The 5,767-nt window shown below is 39.8% G+C and overlaps 1 protein-coding gene across 1 annotated transcript in view; it reads left to right on the top strand.

Moving 5' to 3' along the window:
• The window catches only part of LRATD2 (LRAT domain containing 2), a 270,001-nt gene that overhangs the window by 90,162 nt on the left and 174,072 nt on the right, over positions 1-5,767 (top strand). The window lies entirely within an intron of this gene.

Raw genomic sequence — 5,767 nt, 5'->3', positions numbered from 1 at the left:
TGTTTAGCTGTGGGTCAAGTTTCGATGTCATAATTAGTTTGGAACTCTGCCCTCTTCTGTCTCTCCCACTGTTACCCGCTTGAGGGAAGGGAGAAAGGAAAAGAAAAGGGCAAAAGGACAAAGAAAGATGGGACAAGAGCTATATTTATGGCCCATTTTTCCTTCATTCTGTCTTTATGTGCTCTAGATAATTCCACTACATTCCTTAAGAATTTTATGTAATTACAGGGTGTTCTAGAATTCAGCCACCTCGAATGGAGGGAAAGAGCACAGGAAGGAGATTTGGGACATGGCACTAACGCCCATCTGCCTGAGTACCCTTTAGCACTGCAGAGACTTCCCTGGGTCTCTGTGCTAGCCTCTATAAACAAGGGAGGAGCTTAAACTTGATAATCCTTGTGAATTGAGGACTCTTGGCTATCCAAATTAGGGCTAGCAATTGCTTCTAGGAAAAGTATCAGGAGCAGAAAGTGCAAATAATTTAAATGATTACATTTTATCTTCCAATTTTAGGCATAGTCTTAAATTCTGAAATAAGTAGCTGTTGTCATTCCTCTATCTTTGGGCACCCTGCATCAGTCTTTAGGAGAGACTGTGGGGCTCTTACAATTAAGAGTCAAGACCATATATGTTAAACTAAATGTTACATGGTAACAACTGCACCTAGGGGAAAGGGTAAGACAATGTAATTTCAGTTCTAAGGAACTGCGGCATCATTGGCAAACAGACCCTGGAGGTTTTAGATTCCTAGAATATCAGCATTGAAATTCACAAGAAGGAACCTTCAACAGACCTGGAATTGAGTTCTGGCTCCACCCTTACTAGCTGTGTGACATTAGAGAGGTTTTATAGTGTATCCTTATTTATAAAATGATGAATTATATCTCACCTTCCCCATTTATAAAATGGAGATAATAATATCTACTGGGTAGTGTTATGAGACTCAAATTCATTCATTCATTCGTCTTTCACTAAGTATTACTTAAGTTCCTTTTCTGTGCTAGATCCGGAGGCTAAAAATGTATAATACCCGGACACATTCCCCAAGGAGCTCACAGGCTAGAGGGGATCAGTAGAACTGTAAGCACCCACAAAACACAATTCCAGGTAGTATGGACTGGGTGTTGTGGGAGCAAGAGGTAGGGCTACCCTACCCTAATGGGGAAGGAGTGTCCCAGATGAAGCAGTGTAGCTGATGTCTGAATACTGAGAGATGAGTGTGGACTAGCGAGGCAAAAAGAGAAGGAGTGTTCCAGGCAGAGAGGGAAGCGTGATCAAAGGGCTAGAGGTAAATTATATGTCGTGTTTTACAAACTGCATGTCTTCCTGTACTCCTGGAGACTCCTAGAAGACTATTAGCAAATGAGGTGATCTCTCTGAGTCATAGTTAAAAAATTGAGTATCATCATTTAGATCATTCCTCTAAAGTTCAGGTTGAATTCACTGATTGATATGCAATTATATATTAAAAATATGTATATATACCAAAATCATCCCCTGAGCAAGAACTATGCTTAGTGACACATTTCTAAAGAATACAGTATAGAAAAGGAGAAAGAGTAACTTTGCAGCAGGGATACATGACAAGTACCACCTCAGCCAGGTTATCAAGGTTAATATTACCAATGATAAGTCATGTTGATTGCATGGACCTTTGATATGATGTGATGAGAGCGGCACTTCAACTCTGTTGTCTTCTTATCCAAAATCCATAGCCCCAGTCTCACCATGAGATAAACATCAGACAAAATGAAACTGAGGGACAATCAATGAAGTACTTGACTAGTATGCCTCAAAACTGTCAATGTTATCAAAAACAAGTCTGAGGGAACCATTGCAGGCAAAAAGAAGCTAAGGAGCCACTAGGACTGAATGTGGTGTGGTTTTCTGGGTGGGATCCTGGAGCAGAAAAAGGATATTAGGAAAAAAGTAGTGAAATTTAATTAAAGTATGGAGTTTAGCTAATAACTACAGTGTTGGTTCCTTAGTTGAGACAAACACATCATAGAAATATAAGAAGTTAACAATAGGGGAAACTGAGTGAGGAATATATGGAAATTCTCTGCAGTATCCTTGCAACTTGTTTTCTGTAAAAGGTAAAGAACTCCTCAAGACAAATTATTATCCCAATCTGAGAACATTTCACAACCTTACCATCATCTGGGAGAACTCTATTCATCTCCTCCCAATACAAGCATGCTGAGAAAGATGGACCTCTTACTGAGATCAGCTCTCATTAGGGCTTATCTGAAGTGCTGGAGTTCAAAGAGAAATAAAGGAAGATAGGAAGGAGTCCTTGGATTTAAGATTTTTGGGAGCTCTTCATCTGGCACTTATTTTGACCTGATAGTGTTGGAATCTTTCCTCTAACACTTTGGAATGTGGGAGAAGGCCAATAGAGTTCAATCATTTTAAATTATCTTCACAAATTCCAATCCTCTAACTGAGGGGAAGTGTTCTTTTACAAAATTGGAGAAGAAAAATCATTTACATTGAGCAAGCTAAAGGCAATATGGTGGGATGCGAGAACCCTGATATGGTGGGAACCAGGTCATGGTTTTAGACACAGCATGAGCAGGTATCCTATCCAACTTCGTATCTGAATATGAAATAGTTTTCTTTCTTTTTTTTTCCTTCTTTCATCTCTAATATTCCAGGCTTCATTCTCTTGACAGCTAAAACCATGTTCAGGGGCATGGCATCTCTTTGCATAAGACTGAACATTTGCAAAACCAAGAGAATTTTGTAAACACTAATTTAGCACAACTCTACTTTGAAAAGCAATTTACTTTTCAAACTGATGAGTTTGGAACCTTCAGCTTAACGGGACATATTTTTCACAGAATTAACATCTTCACTTTTTTTCTTTCTTTTTTTTTTTTGCTTTCCCTTTTATCAGCTGGGTTGGTTCTGGGAAAAACTGAATTTGGCTGTTTGTTTCTTCTCCTTTCTAGCATTTCCATTCAGAGGAGTCCATTTCCTGGAGTACTCATGCTGGCCAAACACTGCCCAGAGCCACCCCAGGCCGCCCCTACTTCTCTCTTCCCCTCAGAATATAACCATAGGCTTCCTGGGAAGATACCTTATCTAGCTCTCCATGCCTCAAGAGACCTTGATTTTAGTCTCCACTCTTCCACTGTGTTCTAATGAGACTCTAGCAAGTGCCTTTTCTTCTCTGGGTATTTATTTCCTTGTCTATATAGTCGGGTGGACTAGATCTCATTTGTTGCTCCTTCTCCTAGTCACAGGTACCTGGCTCGTTCTAGATGATCTCAAGAAGGGAAAGAAAGAGCTGCACTCGTTTATTCCTTCTGACATTCATTTCTTGAGTCATCCACTGATTCTTTTCTTCATATACCAAAACACGTAGAGAAAACTGTATTTGATCGATTGCTAGAGGCTATCAAGAAGCTCATACTTAGAAAGAAGCTCATACTTAGAATAACAAAGAAATATTTGTTTTTTGTTTTTTTTTTTAGAAAACAAAGAATAACAAAGAAAAATATTGTAATTCAGTGTACTAACAGTTTGCAGAGGGCACTAAATAGCCTAGAGGAGGGACACCTTACCAGGCTGCTACACCAGGGAATGCCAAACCCAAACCTGTTCCTGTCTCAGGGTCTTTGCAGTTGCAGTTCTCTTGGTCTGAAACACTCTTCCCCAGACATACTCATGGCTTGCTCTACTTAATTCAGTTCTCTGCTCAAAATTCCTCTCTTTGATGAAGGCTTCCTCTACTGCCCCATCTCTCCCTTGTTGTGCTTCATTTTTCTTCATGGCATGTCATCACATGACATTATATTACACTTTATTTGCTTTTTTATCATCTGTCTGCCTATTGAATATAAACTCGAGGAGAGCGGGGGCTTCTGTTTGGTCCACCTCAAGCTCTGTGCATGATGAATATCTCTGTGCATGATGAAATATCTCTTAAAGGCTGAATGAATGAGTAAATGAATGAATGCTGAGTTGATGCATGAAAGCTTCTGGGAGGAGGCGGCAACTTAGTTCCAAAATTGAGAGCCTGAATAGGGATTAGTAAGGTAAAGATGTGAAAACAGGAATTTTAGGAAGAGAAAAAATAAGAGCAGAGGTTTGTATAGGATTGAGAGAACTCTGATAGTCGCCAAACTATGAGTAGTTCAGTGTGTCTGAGGCTCAGTGTGTGGTGGGAATGGAGTGCAGGCAGTCAGGAGGCTGGAGAGGTCCACGGCTGCTCACACAGGACCAAGTATGCTGGGAAAGCACAGGGGTTGCTGGAGGACTGAGGATGGGAAGTGACTGGAAAGAACCTACTCAGAAAAGGGGCAAAATCCCTGCATCTTCCCAAATTGTATTTTGGCTTTTTTTCTTTTTTTTTATTCACTGTTCAAATCACTCTGGGATTTATCAGGGCATCACTCTGGACAAACCTACAAAATCTCATGCCCTACTCAAGGTTCCATGTACTTATGGTATTCAATGAAACTGTCCACATAAGTTATATTAGGAAATACACTAGTCAAAATAAAAATTTTGTACCAAATAAAATATTTTTGCTTTAGTCTCACACATAAATTAAAGTTTTAAAATATGAATTACCATCTATTTTCATCATCCTGCAGTATTGACATTTCTTTGTTCTTCCTCATGAAAAAACATTTTTAAATTTGTACATTTAGTCACTATCATTATGTACTCCAGGCATTCCTAGATTATACCATCTCAGTCTTTTTTTTCTTAAATCCCGGACAGCTGTTGGCTTCCCTCTAAACTGGATCTTTCATACCTTTTTAAATAAGGACCAAAGTAGTTAATACGTGAAACATGATAACCAAGTTCATAAATAGATTATTAGATAGGTAGATAAATTTATCTATCTATTAGATAGGTAAATAAATGATAGATGATATACACAGGCAGACAGATAGAGACAAAACAAATGCTTCACAAAATAATACTTATCCTGACTACATGCAATCCACCTTATTTCCTTCTCTTCTCTTCTATTTAATTTTCCAAAGTGCTGGCTGTTCTTACTAAATTGATTTCTCTACCCACTAATATTTCCAAATACACCTGTGTACTAAGTCATCGAGTAAATATCTTTCTTATCTCCGACTGCATTCAGAAAAGTCTGAGGAATACTTCACAGTCCAAGATTCAGGCTCACACATTTCTGCATCAGAGAGGACACCCCAGGCAAATGCCCTGTGACCTCCAGATCATGGGATCCTATACTGGGAGGATTCTGTGATGAAGAACAAGGAGGTCAGTTAACAGCCTTACTTTCAACAGTCAATGTTCAAAAATTGTCCTGCCTTCTAACGCCGAGTCTTTGAGCATGCCAGTGGCAGTTGCCTTTCAAAGCGTAGTTGTGTTACATGAGTTCTGAAAATGACCTGGATTCCGGGGAGGGCACTCCAGGGGATGTGCCTGGGTTTCTTCTGAAGCTCACTATTGCTGATTATCAGTTGTCATAGCAAAACGCGTGTAACAGGCTTGCATTCATGTAACGTGCCTGGGGTCTGCTTAGGTTGAAGACCGCTGATGTTTACTTGCAAGAGGGGAGACAGATTTTTGAAATAAATATTTCCCCAACGCTGTCAGTAGGCCTTGCAGCCACCTTTAGTGAGCAAGGAGGCAGTGTGCTGAGGGGAAAGAGCACAGAGCGGAGAGTAGAAAAACTCGGACTTGAGCCTAGAATGTTTCGCTGTGTGACCAAGGGCAAGTTAACTCTTTGAGACTCAGTTTCTTTACAAGTATCAGGTTACTCTCGCTATTGATT

Source organism: Tamandua tetradactyla, chromosome 6, assembly GCF_023851605.1.
Source record: "Tamandua tetradactyla isolate mTamTet1 chromosome 6, mTamTet1.pri, whole genome shotgun sequence".
In the NCBI taxonomy this organism is placed as follows: domain Eukaryota; kingdom Metazoa; phylum Chordata; class Mammalia; order Pilosa; family Myrmecophagidae; genus Tamandua; species Tamandua tetradactyla.
This window is presented reverse-complemented; position numbering and strand designations above follow the sequence as displayed.